Below are 25000 nucleotides of genomic sequence, written 5' to 3'. Positions count from 1 at the left end.
CTCATAACTTCAATAACAAACAAGTAAATATCTGTCACGATTAGGATTCAGAATCAAAATTTCTTCATGATGAAATATTAGTTGCTTAAGAGTAAGCAACACAACTTGAAATATGAAATCATAAATTATCAATTTCATGATTTGTTCACTTTAGTGTAGTGTAATAATTTCATTCATTGTTTACTTTAGTATAGTCTACATTCGTCACTTTCCATGATAATGAGATCTTAATCGTTTTAATTTATACGTATTTATATTTTTCGAAATCAAATTCATTTTACAAGCAACTGTTCCTAATAAGATGCCAAATGTGAAATAAGATGAAGAACTCAAAAGTGAAAATGTAGATGAAGAAAATAAATATCAGCAAGTAAACAAAATAGTTATATCTTACGTGCATATGAAAGTTTTGAATGAATATAAGATTTTCTGGTATCCTTTTCAGCCTACATGGATTATTTTTAACCAATATAGACCTTGGGATGAAAGTTTACACATGTAAAGATATATATTTTATTCTCTAAAAGTTTACCTATAAAAATATATTATTTATTCTGTAATAAAAAGGTCTGACGGAGCATATTCATCTTCAATAAACCTAGAGAGAGAGAGAGAGAGAGAGAGAGAGAGAGAGAGAGAGAGAGAGAGAATTATTTTATTATCATCCTCTTCATAAGATCAAAATCTATAAACCCTATTCAGTCTATAGTTTTATTACACGTTAAACGTGGAAATTCTCTAGTTAGTGAATATTTTCCCAGCCAGTCCAAAATGTTAAATAGTTATATGGATTTCTATATAGCTAAATATTTAGGACCTATAGCACCATGATTTTCTGATTATCATAGAATGTGTACACTTGATTGATACTTATATGCTTAAAGCATTTTCAAATTTAGCAAAAAGCTTAAATCACCTGGCTTGTTATAGATTTAAGGAGGTATGTTTGAAATTTAGCAGATGGTAATAGACTATAATCTGACTAGAGGTTAATGGAGTAAGTTTTAATTTAGTAAAAAAGCTAGAATCACCTGAATTCAAGTTTTAAGAGGTAATTTTTAAATTTGTTAAAAAGCTATATAACTTGGCTAGAAGTTATGGAGGTAAGTTTGAAATTTAGTTGAAAGCTAGAATCCCTTGGATATACGTTTAAGGAGGTAAGTTTTAACCTGGCTAGAAATTATGGAGTAAGTTTGAAATATAGTAAATAGCCTAAATCACCTAGCTATAAGTTTTTGTAGGTAAATTTGAAATTTAGTAAAAAAAAAAAAAAAATAAGCATTCTAGGTAGGTGATTAGGGAGGTAAGTTTGAAATTTGATAAAAAGTTTAAATCCACTGGGTAGAAGTTTAGGAAGGTAAGTTGGAAATTTGGTGTAAGGCTAAACATACTGGCTAGATTTTTAGGGAGGTAAAAGTCTATTAAAAAACTTAAATAACCTGGCTAAATTTTTGAGAGGTAAGAAAAGCACACAAAAAAGAGATAAGATAAAACACTGGTATACTGTATATTTAGGTTAGGAAGGTGATTTTCAAATTTATTGAAAAGCTTGAATAACCAGGATAGATATACACAGAGGCAAGTTTGAAAATTAATCAAAAGCCTTAAAAACCTGGCTACATATTAAATGGGTTAGGCTTTGAATTTTATAAAATGCTTATATCTCAAAAAAAAAAAAAAGAATTCTTACAATAAGCTACTTAGATGCACAGTGATACACATAATAAATTACAGACAATTATCCATCAAAATGAAAAATACATCTCCATCTAAAGGGAAACATGTTTCGATTTATTTTCGGTAAATACTAAACCAAATATTTATAAAAGCTCCCGTTAGGAAGTGTTTATTCCGTTAAGTTGACAGTTAGATTCCATTCATATGTAAATAAAGTATATTTCCTAAAGTAAAACATAAGAACAGGAAATGTAGTACCTCCTGTTCTTATTTTTTGTGACCTAGCATCTTCCTCCTAACCTGAATAATATTTCCTTTTCTATACGGATGAAACTATAAAAATTCCTATTAGAGTCGTAACATTGTCGACTCTGGAAGAGGGGAAGTTTGTATGTGTGACGTTTTGACTACTATTTTTGGGGGGTAATTTATGCATCTTATGATCATGAATAACCCCCCCCCCCCTCTCTCTCTCTCTCTCTCTCTCTCTCTCTCTCTCTCTCTCTCTCTCTCTCTCGTGTATGGCAGGGTTCATGCATATGGAACTCAACATGGGACCAGTTATTTCGAAATTGGAAGTGATTAATGTTTTAATGCATGTTTCTAAAAGATCTTAAGTTAATAAGCTATTTGTAAATAAATTTACATTTGTATCTTAAGAATTAGAACTTCCTTTGACTAAATTACCATATTCACACGGCTTCATAAAAATCTTCTTGAAATTTTAATGTCATTTAACCTTCAAACATAATGGAAATATTCAACATTACGAATTATCCCTTCAGTCATTGGTAATATGACTCCATATACAAAATCTTTTTGGGTTAACCTTCCATTAGCGTGTGAATTAAACTAAATTATTTCAATGTGTTTCTTTGAACAAGCATTGATATAAAAACTCCGTAGTTTATCTCAGCTCTTGGTGCATAGCCCTCTCATCCCTACACTGACGGATATGTAGGAGAGCAAAAACGTAAAACACCTTGAATATATTTTTAACCTACACCATCATTCAATTAAAACCCAAAGTGGCCTTTTAACTTTTTCGACTTCCTCACACACATCATTTGGTCAAGCTTATCCTTACGAGCCAATATCCAAGGGCAAAGAGATGAGAGGGCCCTTTTGCCTTTTCTTGGCAGAACTCAAACCATTGCGAGAGGAAAAAGCAAGTGATGACCTTTTACCAACTATACTATTAAGACACTCCAAAGCTAAGTTCCCTTTTGTGTATATTGAAATAGTGTTGACTTGACCAATGTACGTCATTGTATCAGTGTTTTATTGTTTACTACTTTAAGCTCAGGCATATGTCGGAAATTTATTCTACCTCACTCTAAGTCTGTTGGAATCTTTTCGTTAATTCATATATACCTTACAGTGCTTAGCGGTCCAGTGGATCATGTTATATCATCTCTACCACACTGCATCACCTCGTTTTTCCTTCCATTAAGTCTTGGTGTGTTTCTTTTCTTCGACGTCTTCAGCACTCATATATCCTTGACAGTAATTTCCACAAGTATTTTCAGCCTTACACTATATCTTTCAATCTGGCATCATTTAGATCTGCTTTTTTAATAGTCCTTAATATTCAACGAATCTTATAAATTTTCCATCTATTGATCAAAGTTTCCTGCCACTTTTAGCAGTACTTTAATTTTTATTATTTAGCCCTGCAAACATATTTCTCTTTCTTTCTTAATTTACTACATTGATATGTGGAATTTTGTTAGAAACCAAGTTGTTTTCCTCCTACCCTCATTTTCATTTGTTGGGGAGGGGGTACATCGTTTTTTCCTTCTATATTTTGTACTAACAATCCATCCTCCGCATTATATCATATATTTGCCCATCCTAACTCTTACTGCTCCTATTCCCCATTCCTAATCTCTTTCTATAACAACAAATATTATCTCTCTCTCTCTCTCTCTCTCTCTCTCTCTCTCTCTCTCTCTCTCTCTCTCTCTCTCTCTCTCTCTCTGAAGGTCTTGGAAGCAAATGCAATGTAAAAAATGTTTAATATTTCAAGACGGACATTTACAGTATTTGCATACTTCTGTAGTTCTCAATTGCTTGGTAAATTCATTATGAGTTTTCGTTTAATAATATTCATATTCATAAATTTGCTCTTTTTCTCATTTCGTATTGATTGAATGAAAATGTAATTATGATTTTATTATCCTCCAATAACCCTCCAGTAAATGCATATCAATTCTTTGTTCAGTGAATCATTAGTAAATTTTCGGTTGTTATTTGTTTTATGTTTTTTTTTGTAATATATAACTTTTTATAGTAATAATGATTTAATACTGGTGATCAAAAATATCCCTTTCTTCCTTTTTTAGGGTATTGCAGAGTACAGAGATAGATGTCCTATTTGATAACAATGCGATATGCTATAAGTTTCTCAAGCGGGAAAAGTAGTGAAATATTCTGATATTAAGTTATTAAGACTTCAGTAGCATCAAGTTGGTAATAGGTTGTTTAATAGAGTATTTACAGTTGTAAATCATATATTTCATTAAAAACAGCTCCCTGTTTAACAATGGAACCTATATTCCTTATAAATTTCTTTTATGATAAAATAGACGAAAATATTACCCCCATCGAAGAGAACAGGTGAGATATCAAAAGTATATGTGAAATTGGCATAAGCAAATACATCTAACTAGCTTAAACGCAAAATGAAGACTATGTGAATAAATCAAAATTTTCCATAAAAAATTAGCAACGGGAAATTAATTCGAAGAAACTTTCTCCGAATTAAAAAGTTTTTCTTGTGGATTTTTTTCCTTCACTTTTTCCTGTCCTTTGATGGTGTTTCGACTCGACTTCCTTCCTCATATGACCCTGCATAACCTCATTTGTTGGCCTCCGCGGGTCTATTAAGGTGCCCAGGAGACATTCACAACACCTTGCTCTCTCTCTCTCTCTCTCGCTCTCTCTCTCTCTCTCTCTCTCTCTCTCTCTCTCTCTCTCTCTCTCTCTCTCTCTCTCTCCGGAGCGCTCACTGCTGCCACCCTGTTTTTCAAAAGGTGTTGAAAATGTAATTATTTTCTCTTGAGAGCTGTAGAATTGAATTATTTGAGCCCCTGAATACTAATTATGAGATCGTAGAAGGGGAGTCTGACGTCTGTGCTGCCTGATATGTAGATTTCTACTCAGTTTTACATCATTTCTTTTTCCATCCCTTTTAGCTTTCCATGAGATGGGAGCCATTTTCAACAGATGAATTATTTCTTGTATTCCATCATCTGTGTTTTTCCTATTAATATTTCCCATTTCAGTTTTTCACTCGGTTATATAAATGGAGGAAACCATGCATTAGGAAATTATATGAATTAGAAGTTCTTTTATGTATAATTTCTTTCAAATACTTCATTGCGTCATGTTCTTGGTACATCAACTATCGAAGCACTCTCTAGTCTTCCAGATGCTAATGGAAGAGTGTTATTTACCTCTAGAAAGTGACATGTCCCCTTCAAAGATGAAATATTTCTATGGCAAGATATCTACGTTTATATATACATATACTTATTAAATGTAATGATATAATTAAACGGCATATCGATATGAGAGAGAGAGAGAGAGAGAGAGAGAGAGAGAGAGAGAGAGAGAGAGAGAGAGAGAGAGAGAGAGAGAGAGAGAGAGAGAGAGTATTCTGCACGACCTTGCGTCGATCTCGACGACAAACTATTACGGTAAAAACAGAATCTCAATATGTTTTTGAAATTAGTAATGGTAAACAGAAAATAAACAGGAAATGTTTGAAGGAAGAGATACGCTACGTCTGACCACTTTGTTTTGGTTCTTGCAACTAATATACTAGTCATAATTTGATGGGGATCACATGTTCTGAGAGCAGTAAATCAACCGTAAATGTTTGAAGACATGGAATAAAAATTGGTTTAAAAGCTAACTCATTTAATGAGTCAGTAGTTCATTGAAACTTTTTATATTGATTATTGACAATTTGATCAAAGAGAAAATTAATGTTAATATCGGGTGTTTCCTCCCCTTGATTGAATGACAGCGTAGCAACGGCGGGTCCTGCTGTCAAAGAGAACCTAAACACTTTCAAGGGGAATGGTGTTCCATTTTTCCAGGAGGGCATTTCTAAGCTTTGCTACACTACTGGAAAAAGCAACCTGCAGCATGTTCGACACATGGTCAGTAGGGTATAGATCCGGCAAACACATAGTCCAATCCATCCAGACAATTGTCTCATATTCTAGAAAGTGACTCACCACCCTAGCACGATGGGCACAGGCGTTATTGTCCATCAAAATGAAGTCAGAACCAACAGCACCAGTTTATGGTCTAACATACACATCAAGAATGTCATCCCTAGAGCGAATGCCTGTCATGGTGCCTTTCCCCATGACATGCAGATCTGTTCTTCCTTTTTTTGCTGATCCCTCCCTTGACCATAAGTGATCTTCCCTCATAACAGTTGGATTCACTCCTGTTGCCATCATTAGACTGTCCATGTTCTCTGAACCAATCCAATTTCCTCATTCTCGTGGAAGTTCAGACAATATCGAGACTCAACAGTAAGAAGATCATGGGATTAATTCAAACATTCCTGCTTGTGATGTAGTCAGTGGAGTCTGAACACATACCCCCTTGAAGGAGAGGCTATAAGTTTGAAGACGATTCCGTATCGTCTGGATGGATACATTCAGGAAGTCATTTTGCAATACGGTAGCTGTCCAAAAAGAATGATGTCGTGCCTAAACAGTAATTAAGTTATCTTATCGATACGTAGTCTACATCTGACAACCACCGACATGATGGTGTACGGCCGTACCAATAGTTTGATATCAATACGGCATCCTGTTAACAACCCTTTGGATAATATTAGGTGCACTGTCATTCCAGCATCTACCCAATTTATCGGAAGTCAAAAGATGCCAAAGGCATTGTGGAGGCATTGTTAAAGCTAAATGTATTGTTAATGTTAATGAAATCTTCACCAACAATAAACCCAGTATGTCTGAATTAGAAAAAAATATATATTTGTTTACGTGAAAATAAATTGAGTTCGTGTACTCAAGTATGTCACAAAATGTAAGTACAAATGGGATTTGTCACTTACTCCATGCCATTTGACAGTATACTGGCTATCAACCACAGTAACAGTATATACTGAAAATATATCTAGAAAAGTACCTGTGATGCTTATCCAGTATTGAGAAGTAAACGTCGCTTACTGTTGTGCACAAACAAAACATCCAATTTTGAATTCCAGAATCTATAGGACTCAAAAGACAAACAACACAATGTTCTGTTAACATAAGAAATACCAAATTATATCTTCTAAGTAGATCAACATATAAGTTATACAATGTTTCTAAACTCTCATAATAAGTACAACATATTCCCCCAGGTTGAAATAGCTTACTACTATAATAGATAAAACATTTTTTACCAAATTTCTCGAAAGCAAAAACAATGGAAATTAGGCATATATAGAATTGCCCATTGAACATTTAAACGTAAACACTATCATATTGCAAAAGTTGTCATGAAATTTCATTGTATCTTCAAATACAAACATCAAACGTCTTCACTTTCCAATTATTGTGAATGTCCTATGTTTGAGTCTTAGATGTTTAATGGATTATTCATTTATTATATATTCCTTTCGTTGCACATTGAGTGTTAGTGCACATCTCAGAAGTGTTAAGAGATGGCATAAATTGTTCAAGAAGAAAGAACTTTCATCTTCTGAGAATTGCAATATATCTGATCCTAAATCCTTCTTGTTTCAGCCTGAGATTTTTGAAGTACTTTTAAAAGAAATGAAATATGCCCTAGAGAAGAACATTAGAGTACATAATTGTAATAAAAAACTTTGATGGCAAATCGAGTGATTATTTAGAACTGAAGTACTACAGATATATAAATATATATATATATATATATATATATATATATATATATATATATATATATGTGTGTATATATATATTTGGGCTCAAGCCATGTCATCCTGATGGAAGTTCCTATAGGGTAGCTTCCTAGGGTATATTACAACTACGGCGATATTCCCAGAGAATTTACCTTAAGGTACCAGAATTCTAACTCCTGGAGCGAATATCCCTCCTGAAAGGGATATCGCGACATATCAGAGGACGTATTCTTGACACGCCACATGGCAATCTGCATCCCGAACAGAGATTTCGTCTCGCAGGGGGCAATTGGCAAGAAACGAATTCGGGAAAGAAAAAGGGGGAGCCGCTCCCAAGGCTCCCTATCTCTCGTTTCGTAAGCGTGCCTGGCGCCAATCCTGGCGCCATCTGTATTCCTTTTTGCGTAGCTTAACAACTCGGTGTTTTTTCCTGTGTTTCTCGCAAATCTTGGATTTATTCTGCTTTTCATGGCTTCTCCGTCTTCGTCGGCCTCTGATAAGTTGAGTACCATGTCTTTTATGTATAAATGTAGGCTCTTGGTAAATTTTTGAGTGATTGATAGGTTTAACCTATGTTACAAGAGCCGTAGCCTACCGGAGGCGTCATGGATGCTGTCGCTCGCTAGGTATAAGTTTAATTAGTCAGAGCGACATTCCCGGTTGTTTTGCTTTAATAAATTTTAGCTATTTAGCATTACATAGGATTTCCTTTCGTGCTTAGTATTATTTTGGCGAAGTATTAGCCATTCTGGCCTACGCTAGGCCATGTAGCCTAGTCGTTTGGTCCTAGTACTTCATGCATGATTTTGGGTTTTTCCAAGTGTATTAATATTTTATTGAAGCTTTAGGCTATGTTTTATACATTTAAGATTGTGTGGAATATTTCCAAGATAGTATACGAGTGAGTTTCGGTGATTTAGGTAATCGATTCTCTTGGTGCCTAGGCTAAGTTGCTTATGGAGCCTTAGTATACTTTCTCATACTCCCCGGTTGCTTTCTTTTCTTCAGAGAAGGTATGCAATCCCTTTCCCTCTGTTTAAGCCTTGGGCTTATCCCTAAGTGGTTTTTTCCGAATTAATTTTCGATAAAACTATACTGGGGTGTTACTGTACCTTCCTGTTCCAGTAAGTCTGGTTCAAAGAGGGACAGAACAACAGAGTTTTTTAGTCTGAGTCTGTATTTGTCTGGCTTGGGGTAGAGTCTCCCTCGCTGGCCTGACACAGACAAAGGTGGCTTAGCCTCCTTAGGTTACTACCAAAGGTCTCTGTGGATATGATTCCTTCTTTTGTGATCTACCAGACTAGTCCTTGTTGCTGTTCTCGGGGGAGGATAAGTTTCTTTCCCTGGGAGTAGCAACACCTTCCTTGCTTTGGTGCTCTGGGAGCTGGCAAGTATTGCTGGCCTCCCCCCTTGGATCTCCCTTAGGCTGAGATAAGTTTCTTGGCTGCGGGGGATCCGTCACTAAAGCAAGGTTGGTAGGACCCTCTTTTGTCCCTTCCCCCTCTATCTCCGTAATGGCCTAGCCATTACAGTACTGTACGTCGTTCTACATCTGGACCTAGATTGGGTTAGGATGTGGAATTGACTCAGCCCCTTGCCGGCCGGCAGAGCTGCCGGCCGGCAAGGGTCTTATATTTACTGTACGTCGTTCTACATCTGGACCTAGATTAGGTTAGGATGTGGAATTGACTCAGCCCCTTGCCGGCCGGCAGAGCTGCCGGCCGGCAAGGGTCTTATATTTTGAGTGCTGCCCGGACCTCCCTTGGTCCCTCATCCATGCCTGCCTGTAGAGCCAGACGGCATTGGTCAGGAAGCCTGAATTAGATTCTCCCCTTCCTTATATGCACTCTTTCGGATTGCCGGGCTTGGAGGTAGTGTACACTCTTATCCCGGCATCCATCCTATTTGTCTGGTGTAGTCCTCTGGTTCTCTTGCTGCCGGCCGGCATTGGTCCTGTACCTTTGCCGACCGACTAATGTCAGCCCTTGTCTGCCGGTCACCAAGAGTGTGGCCGGCAGCTGGGTACTACCTTGTGTAGTTGCCGGCCAGCAGCCATTGCCGGCCGGCATTGGCTGTTGCTGGCCGGCAATCACTGCCGGCCGGCACATGCATTTGAACCAGAGTTCTGCCGCCTTATAGCTGTTAAGTAGTATACTTTAAAGCTAGTTATGGTGTGTGCCGGCCGGCACGTAACCTCCTATACTGTACCAGTATTCTTCAGTATAACATATACTGTAAGAAGAAAACTATAGTATGGGTTTTGGTACAGCACTGTGTGTTCTAACACTTTTGTGTTTTCTTGCACAAGTCCTTTGCTGTTGCCCTACAGATAGGAAAGTGAGTTCTTTCCTGTCTATTTTCCAGGATTTTAAAATCATTGCTTAGGTGTGATCTCCACCTGTTTCCTCTGGAAACTTTGCATTGGTTACTCTAGAAGAGATTAACCATTTGATTTTATTATCTGGAAGGCTGCAACAATGGGTTGTGAGGGAAACACAAGTGAGTGTCTTTCCTTTATGAATTGTTATGCTATACTATGCATACCCAGTGATACATAGTTCACTTGATACTCATGGAAATTTCTTCTCTTTACAGAAGGACCCTCCGAAGTGCGGAAGTGTTTTCTGCAACGTCCGCAGCAAGAACCTCTGCGGACATGAGTTTTGTAGGAGACACACAGCATGCGCTGTCTCCAAGGATGATCTCCAGTATTGGGACCCTCAGGTATGTACTGTGTGCACTAACCTGATTACTGAGGCCTTTGATTCCCCTAGGACGGCGGAATCAAGGGATATAGCAAGGGAGAAGCTTCGTACCTGGGTAAGGGGCTTCCAAAAGAACACCTCTGGCCCTTATCTTCCAAGTGAGATGATGAGGGCGTATCTTTTCCCTAAGGCATCAGCTGATGCAGCGATTCCCCAGCCTCAAGAGGAGATCCCCCAAGTTCAGATCCAGGTGGATGCTGAAGTCTCGGTCGCTATGCAAGACATCCAGTTAGATGACAGGATGTCTGTCGTGGACGAGCGTCTGAAGGAAGACCCCCTGGCAGAAGCCCAGGGTGAAGTTCAAGCCCCAGACGTTGTAGAGGAAGAGGTCGACGAGGTGTCGGCTACTCCGGTTCAGATCCCGGAGCCTATTCCCTCAACATCGGCCGGTCTCCCAGTAGAGCTGGGACAGGCCCTCTCCTCCAATGTTGGAATGATCCAACAGATGCAGAAGGAGAATCAGGAGAAGGCGGCTGCAATGGAACTGCGGATGCAGAGCCTTGCAGAATCACATGGGCCCCAGAAGAGGTTCAATGTGAAAGACCTTCCCTTGTGCTCAGATGCTAAACCATGTGTCTGGCTGAGGAAGGAACCAGCTTCAAAGGAGGAGACAGAGCCGAAGGAGGTCATAGTGATGGACCATACTAAGGCTCAAGCTCTGCTTTCATCCTCGTTGAAAGAGAGGGGCTTCTCTAACTCAAAGGCAGCTGCATTGAGCAAGAAGCTCCCCTCCTTTGTGTCCTCTCCTGCTAGAGCCTTCCCCTTTTTACAGAAAGGGTTTGCGGCTGTACTAAAAGCAGTCGAGGCCGTCAAGCCTTGCCCCTCCCTGGAGGAGTGTAAACCCTTGTCGCTGGCCCTACCTATGGACCACAAAGACTGGAAGGACGTCCATCTTACGTTCTCAGTTGGGAAGTTGGAGGCTGATATCGCCGGACGTCAGTTCGGCGAGGACCTCCCTAAGCTGCCTGACTTTCTCTTGCAGAGAGAGTTCGAGACAAAAGAAAGACTGGCTGCCTCAATGTCTCTTCAGACTACTCTTGAGACGATGGCAAGTGACCCCACGGTCCATGAAATGTTCATGGTGGTGGCCAAGACTCATCTGGCCACAGTGACGAAGGACCTTTATGGCTTCGTCAAGGCGAGGAGAGCTTGTAGGGAGTTCGTGTTCACCTCGGCTACGGTGAGGCACGAGCCAAGGAAACTAATCTCCTCCAACATTTGGGGCAAAGACCTTTTCCCTACCGATTTGGTCAAAGAAGTAGTTGATAAGGCCGCCTTGGAGAATAGAAACCTTCTCCAGAAGTGGGTCCTGGCTATCAAAAGAAAGTCTTCCCCGGATGAGGGTCCTCAACCAAAGAGGAAGACTATGAGGACTAGGCTACCGTCTCGGCCAGCCAAGCCTGTTAGACAGCAACTGCAATTGCAATTGCCTCCAGTGCCCCAGATCGTGGCACAAACCCCGACCACTTTTCAGTGGGCACCCCAGGCCGTGTCGACACAGTCCACGGCATTCACCCCATCGTTCGAAGGGCAGTCTACTTCCTTTCGAGCAAAGCCTAGAGGGGCAGCCAGAGGCTCGTCTGGGCGCCCCTCAAGGGGAAGGGGATTCAGGGGTGGTCGTGGTCAGGAAGGCGAGACCTCGGGACGGCAGTCCAAGTGGGATGATACCGGTAGGAGGGAGACCTCTGAAATTTCGGGATCGGTGGACCTTCGATCCCTGGGCCCACAGCCTACTCAAGAATGGACTGGGCTGGAGCTGGTACAGCACTCCACCCCCAGGCCTTCGGGTTTTCCAACACTCCACCCCCGTTCTGGAGGAGTACGTTCAAGAACTGTTGGAGAAAAATGTGATCCGAAAGGTGAAGTCCATCAAATTCCAAGGGAGGCTGTTTTGTGTTCCCAAGAAAGACTCGGAAAAGCTCAGAGTCATTCTGGACTTGTCGCCACTCAACAAGTTCATAGTGTATTGCAAATTCAAGATGCTAACACTGCAACGCATAAGGATCTTACTGCCCAAGAGGGCATATTCCGTCTCTATAGACTGGTCAGACGCCTATTGGCACATTCCAATCAACCGTCGACTCTCCCCCTACCTAGGGTTCAGGCTACAACGAAGACTATACGCCTTCAGAGCCATTCCATTCGGGCTAATCATAGCCCCAAGGATTTTGACGAAGCTTGCGAGCGTAGCTCTCAAACAATTACGCCTAAAGGGAATTCAGGTAGTAGCCTACCTGGACGACTGGTTGGTGGGGGCAGCATCCGAGACAGAATGCTTACAAGCTTCCAGTCAAGTGATCCAGTTCCTAGAGTACCTAGGTTTCAAGATCAACAGAAAAAAGTCTCGACTTTCTCCATCTCAAAAGTTCCAGTGGCTGGGAATCCACTGGGACCTTTTGTCACACCGTTTCTCCATCCCGGCGAAGAAAAGGAAGGAGATAGCGGGTTCTGTCAAGAGACCTCTAGATTCCGAAAGGATATCAAGACGCGAACAGGAGAGGGTACTGAGCTCTCTCCAGTTTGCTTCGGTGACAGACCCAGTGCTAAGAGCACAGCTAAAGGATGCAACCGGAGTTTGGAGAAGTTATGCATCAAACGTGCGAAGAGATCTGAGAAGACCAGTTCCGCTTCGGTTACGTACTCTTCTCAGGCCTTGGTCCCAAGCCAGACATCTAAAGAAGTCGGTTCTTCTTCAGCCACCTCCCCCGTCGGTGACGATTCACTCAGACGCCTCGAAGGAGGGATGGGGAGGTCACTCTCATCGGAAAAAAGTCCAGGGGACTTGGTCCAAGCTATTCAAGACCTTTCACATAAACTTTCTAGAAGCTATGGCAGTGCTCCTTACCTTAAAGAAAGTTTCCCCGCGTCACTCGATCCACATAAGGTTGGTGATGGACAGCGAGGTAGTTGTGAGATGCTTGAATCAACAAGGATCGAGGTCACCACCTCTCAACCAGGTGATGTTGGCCATCTTCCGATTGGCGGAAAAGAAGAAGTGGTACCTGTCGGCAGTTCACCTTCAAGGAGTCCGCAATGTGACAGCGGACGCTCTATCCAGGTTCACACCGATAGAGTTGGAATGGTCCTTAGACGCAGGATCATTCTCTTTCATTCTGAATCAAGTCCCAGAACTGCAGATAGACCTCTTTGCGACGAAAGACAACAAGAAGTTGCCCCTGTACGTGTCCCCGTACGAGGACCCCTTAGCGGAAGCAGTGGACGTGATGTCCCTCAACTGGAACAGAGGGTCCAGGATTTATCTGTTCCCTCCTCACAACCTTCTGTTGAGGGTCCTCAACAAACTGAGATCCTTCAAGGGGGTAGCGGCAATAGTAGCCCACAAGTGGCCGAACAGCGTGTGGTTCCCCCTGGTATTGGAACTACAGCTGAAGTTTGTACTGCTACCACATCCAGTTCTGACCCAGCGAGTCCAGAAGTCGACTGTCTGCGCTTCATTACAGAAAACCCGGACCCTGCAGCTCATGATTTTCTCTCCCTAGCGGTGAGAAAGCGTTTCGGGATTTCGAAAGCCAGCATAGACTTCCTAGAGGAATATAAGTGCAAATCTACCAGAAGGCAATATGAGTCATCTTGGAGAAAATGGGTGGCCTTTGTCAAGGCGAAGAATCTGCAGGAGATCTCGACGGACTTCTGCTTATCTTTCTTCATCCACCTCCATGGTCAAGGATTGGCAGCTAACACGATTTCAGCGTGTAAGTCTGCTTTGACAAGACCCATTCTATATGCCTTCCAGGTCGACCTAGGTAACGAGTTCTTTAATAAAGTTCCGAAAGCCTGCGCTAGGCTCAGACCTTCAGCACCTCCATTTCATGGTCTTTAGACAAAGTTCTTCATTTCGCTTCTCTGTTGAGCAATGAAGAGTGTGCGTTAAAGGATTTGACACAAAAACTTATTTTCCTATTTGCACTCGCGTCCGGGGCCAGGGTTAGTGAGATTGTAGCCCTCTCGAGAGAGGCAGGTCGTGTTCAGTTCCTGGATGGGGGAGAACTGAACCTGTTTCCGGATCCTACGTTTCTCGCCAAGAATGAGTTACCCACCAACAGGTGGGGTCCCTGGAGAATCTGCTGTGGGATTTGGTACTTTGGTAGGAAGTTCTATTAACCATAATAATTACCTGGAACATAGATGAACAATCGTTAGTAATTATTTCTCAGCTGATCCCATCTGATGTCGTCACTTTTGGCTTGATGGGTAATAATACTTTGGTATTCTAAAAAATACATTTAATGTATAAAAGACTACATTGTACTGTTTACTCTGTGACAGCTAACTCCCAAGTGTATATGGAGCGTCTTACACAATCTGACAAACCAAAACATTGCTAAACAAAAGAGCATCGCTCTGAAAAGACTTAAATCCTACTCCAGTACAAAATCATAAAGAATCACATCCTATCTTTGAGGTAATCAACAAATGTTTGAATCCTAATACCAAAACAAATCATTACTCTTATGTACAAAGCATAACATGTCTTATTCATGCAATATGATGCAATGTTGTACAATACCTGCAACACTTGAAATAATATAGTACATTACAATAATACATAACAGTCTCCTCCCCCTTAACTTGACATTGTAAAAATCTTCATAAATCTAATCTCTCAGGGGCTTTCCTCTGTTAATCCTATTAGGAAGCACTTTAACATCATCTTGTACTGGTACATGAATTGGTTCTGAATCTACATTGGATGTTGGACCATCTTGGTTAATATTTGACTCATTTGATCTAACTACTTCTTTAAGTTTCTCATCTCTAACATTCACATGCTCTACTGTCTTTCTGTTTAACGGCTGTAATTGATCAACATGACGTTTTACAACATTATCACCAACACGAACATCATAATGTAAATTTCCTATCTCTCTTACAATCTCTCCTGGTACCCACTTCTCTGGAGTGTTGTACGATCTTACCATGACATCAGACAAAGGTAAAAAATGTCTTACATTAGGAAGCTTTGCTACTTGTTTATACACTTTATCTTCTAAATCACTTTGCAAACTTGGATACAACAAATCTAACTTACACCTTATCCTCCTCCCCATCAACAAATTTGAGGGTGCCACGCCTGTTGTGCTGTGCGGCGTTGTTCTATAAGACAATAAAAATTTTGACACATGCAAAAATATATTACCTGAATTTGCTTTACTACACTTCATATTGTGTTTAAACGTTTGGACAAATCTTTCAGCCTCTCCATTAGTAGATGGATGATATGTAGCTGAAAATGTATGCTTTATACCATTGACATTACAAAATTCTCTAAACTCTTGTGAGGTAAATTGTGGACCATTATCTGTAACAATTCTTTCTGGAATACCATACGATGAAAAAATTTGCATTAACTCTTTTATTGTGGCGTAAGACGTTGTTGTCTTCATTGGGATAATTTCTGGCCACTTACTGTAAGCATCTACTACTATCAAAAACAAATAATTCAAAAAAGGACCTGCAAAATCTATATGCACTCTTTGCCATGGATACCTGGGTAACTCCCACGGGTGCATTCTAGCAAATTGAGGATTGTTTTGTTGCATAACACAATTCATACAATTCTTTATATAACATTCCACATCTTTATCTACACCTGGCCACCATACAAAAGTTCTCGCAATTGACTTTGATCTTACAATACCTTGGTGATCAGCATGTATTTCAGACAAAACCTTATTTCTCAGTGAATTAGGAATAACTACCCTGGAACCTCTCATCACTATTCCTTGTGTCACACTCAGTTCATACCATATATCCTTATACGGTTTACAATTTTCCTCCTTTCCACATAAGTCCCTACCTGTCATTAAACTCTCCAAAACCTTACTAAGTACTGGGTCTTGCTTGGTACTGTGTGCTACATCTTTTGCAGTTATTGGTACATCATATACAGAAATTAACAGAACACTGTCATCATACTCTTCTGGAGCTTTGTCTACGGGTAATCTGGATAAAGCATCTGCATTACCCATATTTGATGTTGGACGGTATTCTATATCATAGTGGTACGCTGCTAACGTAACTGCCCAACGTTGTAGTCTTGCAGCCACCAACGTAGGTAAACTTGCTTTTGGACCCAATATTGCTAATAAAGGTTTATTATATGACATGTCTGTTTTGACGTTGTTTCTTATTTTAGAATGATTTATTGTTAATTTGTTCTCTTCATTTATTTATTTCCTTATTTCCTTTCCTCACTGAGCTATTTTTCCCTGTTGGAGCCCCTGGGCTTATAGCATCTTGCTTTTCCAACTAGGGTTGTAGCTTGGATAGTAATAATAATAATAATAATAATAACAAGTGTGAACTTTTTCCTACCATAAAGATACATATGAAATTTTTTAACTCCATAAACTAATGCTAAACCTTCCTTTTCTATTTGAGAGTAATTCCTTTCTGCCTTGTTCAATACTCTAGAAGTGAATGCAATTGTTTTTTCTGTTCCATCTGGCATTACATGAGATAATACTGCACCTAGACCTATGTTTGATGCATCACATACTAATTTAACTGGTAAATCCATTTGATAATGTACTAAGAATGTAGGTGATGTTATTTCCTGCTTGATTCTTTCAAAAGATTCCTGACACTCTTTTGTCCACTTCCATTCTACACCCTTATTCAACAGATTATACAATGGATGTGCAATTGTAGACAAATTCTGAATGAAATTACCATAAAATGTTACTAAACCTAGAAATGATTGTAATTCCTTAACATTTTCTGGCACTTTTGTCGATTGTACAGCTTTAATCTTCTCTTTAGTTTTGTGAATACCCTTGCCATTTATTACAAAACCTAAGTATTCCACTGAATCAACTTCTAAAATACATTTGTTCTTATTTACTCTAACATTATGTTCCTTTAACTTCTTCAGAACTGTTCGCAATCTTTCTCTATGTTCTCTTGTGTCTTTACCCGCAATTAAAATATCATCTATAAAAATGAATACTCCTTGCATTCCTGAAAAAATCTTATCCATAGTTTGTTGCCATATAGCTGGACTACTTGCAACTCCATAAGGTAATCTCTTTGGCCTAAACAAACCTAAGGATGTATTTACTGTACATAATTCTTGTGAAGTTTCATCCATGGGAAGCTGTTGAAATGCTTGTCTTAAATCTAATTTAGAAAAAACACTGCATCCTGACATAGTTGCAAACATGTCTTTCGGATTTGGTAAGGGATGTTGAGCTACTTGCAGTTGTGGATTTAACGTTACTTTGTAATCTCCACATAACCTAACCTGTCCACTTTCCTTCACAATAGGAACTAATGGTGTAGCCCAATCTGAATATGTAACCTTTTCCCAAGAACCTTCACTTTCTAATCTCTTGATTTCTGTTTCAACTGCTCTTTTCAATGCATACGGTACTGGTCTCGGAGCAAAAAATCTAGGAGAACTGTCAGGTTTCAAAACTAAAATTGCCTTTGCGTTCTTTACTGTACCTATTTTATCTTCAAATACGTCTTGAAACTCTGATATGATATTATCCATAGACATTTCATTTTTGTTTTCATCTTGTCTACCTGCAACCTTCAAAATACTAGGCCAATCTAACTTCAAATACTGTAGCCAATCTAAACCTAGCAAAGTTTGTCCATTACCTTTTACTACTGTTAATGGCATTCTCTCTAATTTCTGTTCTTTGTACTGTACTTCTACGTTCGAAGCACCTATTACCTGAATATCAAAATCATTATAACTTTTCAAAACTCTATTTGTACCTTCTAATAACAAATTAGGAATGCTTTTAGCCATTTTCTCAGACATAATTGATACATCGGCTGCTGTGTCAACTTGCATCAAAATTGGTTTACCATTGATGATTACTTCTACCATGATATGTTTCTTTGCACCTTTGTTGACTGAGTTTATGCGAAACGCAAAATCAGTTTCTGAACTAACCTGATTATCATGAACATTTTCCTCATTATTCTCTTGACCCATAGTATCAACTGTAGCATTTATTTTCTTTGCGTACTGTTTAGGAAATCTACAAGCAGTTGCAAAATGACCCAGCTTTCTGCAATTCTGGCATGTCTGTCCAGTAGCAGGGCATTTCTTTGCTTCGTATGCAAGATGATCAGCTTTACCACACCTAAAACACTTGGGTTTTTCCTGTTGTTTCTGTGTATAAGCCTGATTTTGATATTTATGAACATTAGTGTTAGGCACTTTTCTATTACTAGGCTTCGTCATATTCCTTCTCTGATTCTCATTGGTTTTCCACTTAGAACCTACTGTATTAATTTTAGAATTTTCCATTCTATTGCTTGTAGAACTACCTATTATGTCACTTTGCCTATTTGATGTTTCTAAAGCTCTGACTGTTATCAATACCTTTTCTAATGTTAAATCTTTATCTTGCAATAATTTCTTTCTTAGCTCTTCTGGTGTGCAATGTGCAATTACTTGATCTATGATAACATTTTCTAACTCTAGAAATTCACATGAAACGGCTAAATTCTTTAGTCTAGTCACAAATGCATCTAAACTTTCTTTTTCTTTCTGATAAGCCTGCGCTGAAAACTGGTATCTTTCAAAAAATTTATTGACCTGAGGAGCAAAATATGTGGTAAGAGCCTTAATTGCAGCTTCACTTGTGTCATCTGTAGGCTGCAAAGTCTTAAACACTTCCCGAACTTCCCTACCTGCTGTATGAAGTAATAATGCCTTCTTTTGTGCATCCTTCATGTTCCCTAATGCTTCTAAATAAATCTTAAATTCCTCACACCACTGTTGCCATCGTGTTGCAACAGAATTAGGCTCAGCAGTGATGCTGAAACCTGGTGGGTGTTCGATATTAAAAGGCATTTTGTTTGCTTACCTTAATAACTGTGGTAGGTTAAGCTACTGTTCTGCAGTCACAAGTGTACTTCCTACCTACCCAACTTTAAATTTCACCCTTTTTGTGTATTTGATGAAATTCCTATTCTGCTGCTGGTAAAATCTTCATTGGGCGATTTTACTCTTGTCCCCTTATGTACAAACGACCTTCTCTTGTGCTGGCCGTCCTTGTGCATAGGGTCCAATGTTTCTCCCTGCTTGTCCGTCGTCCAAAACGTCGCCACTGTGGGATTTGGTACTTTGGTAGGAAGTTCTATTAACCATAATAATTACCTGGAACATAGATGAACAATCGTTAGTAATTATTTCTCAGCTGATCCCATCTGATGTCGTCACTGTGGGATTTGGTACTTTGGTAGGAAGTTCTATTAACCATAATAATTACCTGGAACATAGATGAACAATCGTTAGTAATTATTTCTCAGCTGATCCCATCTGATGTCGTCACTTTTGGCTTGATGGGTAATAATACGTTGGTATTCTAAAAAATACATTTAATGTATAAAAGACTACATTGTACTGTTTACTCTGTGACAGCTAACTCCCAAGTGTATATGGAGCGTCTTACACAATCTGACAAACCAAAACATTGCTAAACAAAAGAGCATCGCTCTGAAAAGACTTAAATCCTACTCCAGTACAAAATCATAAAGAATCACATCCTATCTTTGAGGTAATCAACAAATGTTTGAATCCTAATACCAAAACAAATCATTACTCTTATGTACAAAGCATAACATGTCTTATTCATGCAATATGATGCAATGTTGCGCAATACCTGCAACACTTGAAATAATATAGTACATTACAATAATACATAACATCTGCCCTCTGAAAGATGATGCATCTCTATGTCCAGTAGAATGCCTAAAGGTCTATCTTCATAGAACTTCAGACTTCATGGGTGGTCAACTATTCAGGGGAGAAACATCAGGCTCAAATTTATCTCTGAATCAACTCAGAGTGAAAATTACATATTTTATTCGCAGAGCGGATCCTGACAGTACACCCGCAGGTCACGATCCGAGGAAAGTTGCCTCATCCTTAAATTTCTTTAATTGTATGGATTTTGAACATCTCCGTTCATACACTGGCTGGAAGTCTTCCAGAGTGTTCTTTCGCCACTATGCGAAGCAAGTAGAGGAACTAAAGAGATCTGTGGTAGCAGTGGGTCGCGTCGTTAACCCTACTGTTTAACTCTGCGAGAAACAGTGGTTTTAATTGGGACGATTAATTCCAGGGTGAGTGTGTAGTTACATACCGTACTACAAACTAAGTGAGGGCACTGAGTTGCCCATGTAGACTGTTCCATTTCCAAAGGTGAACCTAGCATAAGTGCAGACATGTGTGCCGAGCGTTTCTAACGCTAATGTCATTGATTTGTAATACAGACTTTTATGACTTTGATACCTCGGTATCTTAAAAGTGGCATTTAATGTTTTTTCTTTCAGATAAACAAGTTCTGTTTACTATCATACTTATGCTTAAAGTTTTGGGTTATCCTCTTATATATATATATATATAATTGTGGTTAACCTGTCTGTTTATTGTCTGTCAATGAACTTGTTCTTGAGAACCTTGCGTCTCCTTCACCTGTGTCAATTTATTGGTATAATTGAGCATTCATTCTATGTACCTTATCTGGGATAATTCTAATAGAATTGTTCCTTTATGCAAGCTATGTTGCATTGGTTTATGCTTTCCCTTAACGGGAGGACCCTGTCGCATAAGGGGACGATGGCGGTTTTACTAGTTTCCTCCTATGCGGATATAAACCTTTGTCCAATACAAGTATTGTGCGGAGAACTGGTCGATATTTCATATAGACGCAGTGGTTCTTTACAAACTATGCTTTACTTAATATAGGGCGAGACCACTATATTAGCTTGCCTGGTATTCATACATAGGTATATGTACTCTTCGAGACTTTTCCAGAGTCTAGTAGGACTCTTCCCTGTAGGGGGCAGGAAGCTCTAACATGGTTCATAGTTAGTTGAAAAGATGTATAACGGTAACATCTTAGGTCTCTAGGTCTAGTCGACCAGGAAAAATTACCTCCGGGGAGTACGGCACGTTCTGAGAATCCACAGATACAGTAATGCTCTGGTATACTTCCATCAGGACGACATGGCTTGAGCCCAAAAAACGGATTTTGAGCGAAGCGAAAAATCTATTTTTGGGTGAGATGGCCATGTCGTCCTGATGGACCCGCCCTTGCCTTTCTAAGAAAGGGCTGTAGGACCCCTCCCTACATACAGTATCTGTAGCACCTCGTGTACGCTACAAGGAATACAGATGCCGCCAGGATTGGCGCCAGGCACGCTTACGAAACGAGAGATAGGGAGCCTTGGGAGCGGCTCCCCCTTTTTCTTTCACGAATTTGTTTCTTGCCAATTGCCCCCTGCGAGACGAAATCTCTGTTCGGGATGCAGATTGCCATGTGGCGTGTCAAGAATACGTCCTCTGATATGTCGCGATATCCCTTTCAGGAGGGATATTCGCTCCAGGAGTTAGAATTCTGGTACCTTAAGGTAAATTCTCTGGGAATATCGCCGTAGTTGTAATATACCCTAGGAAGCTACCCTATAGGAACTTCCATCAGGACGACATGGCCATCTCACCCAAAAATAGATTTTTCGCTTCGCTCAAAATCCGTTATATATATATATATATATATATATATATATATATATATATATATATATATATATATATATATATATACATATGTATATATATGTATATATATACATATGTATATATATATATATATATATATATATATATATATATATATATATATATATATTTATATATAAATATATATATATATATGAATAGATAAATATATATTTATATATATATATACATATATATACAGTATATACAGTATATATATATGTATATATATACATATATATATACTGTATATATATATATATATATATATATATATATATATATATATATATATATATATATATATATATATATATATGTTTGTATGTGTGCGCGCGTGGGTTAAGCCGCTTGATAATAGATGTAGTAAAAATACTTTGTTATCATAGAAATACAATTACAATAAATGGCAATTCAACCGGGGAGGGTAGAGAGTAAAATTTATTCATTTTAACCTACTTTATTTTCATCCATTCAACTTAATTGACAACGGGATCCAAGTTTTGATTTATTTTGTATATTAGTTTATTCCAGGTTTCAATTAAAGATTACGTATTTATTTTCTTGAGAAGATAAACTAATATTTTCTATCTAATTTATGACTAAGAACAGAAATATATCTATAGTTAACCCCGCCTCCCCCCCAAAAAATTATTATTACGTTTACTTTTATTTAATTACCACTCCTCCCCCGCCCTTCCCGGGAACATTCATGTAATTAGTGTTTCACCCTTTAGCTCAAAACGTTATTTTTAAGAATTTACGAACGATGCAATGAAGTGGAGGTGTGATAGCAGGAGTACTAAGAGAGCCTAAATGTTCGTTGTGAAAGAAAGGGATACATCTCTAAATAATAAACCTTTTTACAAATATAGTGACATGTGTCGCTTCCATCATTATGATGATCATTAAAGACTGTAATGCAAAATCACATTATTTTAAGATGAGGGTAAATAAAGACCTTATTCTCGATGCATTGTTAGGGATCCATTCGAAGAAAAATGCCTATAACTGCTCAAAAGGATATATAATGTAAAGGACATTTGCTTATAATTACTATATCCAGTTTGTTCATAGACTCTAAGGACAATATTCTACTCGCCTAGAGAAGTATCAAAATAGCTCTTAGAAAATTTGGGATAAATTAGGTATAAACTAAACTATTTTAATACTATTATGCATCAACAAAGTGGAACTTGGGACCAATACTAGAACTGCTAAAAGTTTTAATTTGTAATTCTTTATCAACAACACATGTATTTGATGCATAGTACAACATAATAAACACAGATCATATTGCCTAAAACTGGAAGATTTATTGCACGCTTGTGGTTTGTCCTTGAAAACAAGCTTGTTGCATATGGTTGTATGCAGATGATTTTACTATCGATGTCTCATTCCCATCTCTTTAATGTTTACTTGTGTTTGCTAAGTCCCATAATAGAGATCTAGCTAAAATGGTGAATGGTGAAAAGTTTGGGGATAAAGTTGAATCTAAACAATACTCAAAGTATGATTGTATGTAGTTCAAGAGCAGTGACTCGTGATCATCAAAATATTTTCATTGACAATTTGGTTTTAACAGGATGAATTCAATGAAAATTCTTTGCATAATTCTTTATCGAAAATATACTTTTCAGAGCCTTGCCCACTCCGTGTCCTCTTTAATTGTGCGAAAAGGTAGGAAACCAGGAAATTCTAAGATTTTGGTTATCAATATATCCTGGAGAAATTTTGAAATACTTTTATTCTGCCATATTGTGAATAAAGTTCTCCTTTGTGGTCTTCAGTATTTGACTATCATCTTAATTTGATGACAAAAATTATGGCCTAATAAATTTTTTATCCTGGATCAGGATACCAATCTCCGAAACCGAAGTTCAGTTAGTTCTTTAAGCATGATGCATAATATAGTTCTTAATTGGGACTATCCTTTGCATTCAGGCCTTAGAAGACTATACCATCCAGTACATAGCACTAGGTACACAGTTAGTATTAACAGTCTTTCCTTATCAATCATAAGGATCTATACTGCACAGTATTCCAGAAGTTTCTTTCCAGCGATGCCCATAGTTTTTAATAATCTTCCTAATTTGATAGTTGTGCCGGTAGAACTTCAGAAGTTCAAACTTGAAGCAATTGCTTTTCTGTTGAACATGTTCACATAGGTATCTATTACGTATAGCCTGTACGTGACAAATTTATTTAACATGTTAGTGATCTTTGACTTTGTATTATTCTTATTTTAGCATTCTTCTTTTCCAATTTGTGTAGCTTGGCTACTAATATCTATCATGATAAAAATAAAAAGTAGGTTAGCATACAGAGAGGAATAGTTCACTCTTTGAAGTGATTTCCTCCCAAGGAGAGAATGGCGCATGATAGAGTTGTGAAATAGGTAGAAGAATATACATGGGTGCGATCGACGATTTTTCATATTTCAGTGATGTAAGAGTGATTTCAAGGAATTTTATGTCTACAGAAAGTTGAATTACTATCAAGGAGTTTTATGTTTAGGTTAATGTTGTGGAAGTTCTCGGCACATTTGGCTAATATTTATGATTGTAAGAAAAACGCTTCCCTGACATTTCTCTTTCGCATCCTCAAGTTTCTTTTGTTCTAGAATAAACAAAATTAGGATTTTGAACCATATTATTATTATTATCATTATGATTTTTATTACCTGCTAAGCTACAACCCTAGTTGGAAAAGCAGGATGCTATAAGCCCAGAGGCTCCAATAGGGAAAATAACCCAGTGAGGAAATGGAAAAATTAAAATAAAATATTTTAAGAAGAGTAGCAACATTAAAATAAATATCTCCTATATAAAATATGAAAAACTTCAAAAAAAAGGAAGAGAAATTATATAGAATAGTGTGTTCTCGTGTACTCTCAAACAAGAGAACTATATATATATATATATATATATATATATATATATATATATATATATATATATATATATATATAGGCCTACTGTATATATATATATATATATATATATATATATATATATATATATATATATATATATAGGCCTACTGTATATATATATATATATATATATATATATATATTTATATATATATATATAT

This window comes from Palaemon carinicauda, chromosome 1 (assembly GCF_036898095.1).
Source record: "Palaemon carinicauda isolate YSFRI2023 chromosome 1, ASM3689809v2, whole genome shotgun sequence".
In the NCBI taxonomy this organism is placed as follows: domain Eukaryota; kingdom Metazoa; phylum Arthropoda; class Malacostraca; order Decapoda; family Palaemonidae; genus Palaemon; species Palaemon carinicauda.
The sequence above is the reverse complement of the archived record's forward strand: the minus strand, read 5'-3'. Positions refer to the sequence as shown.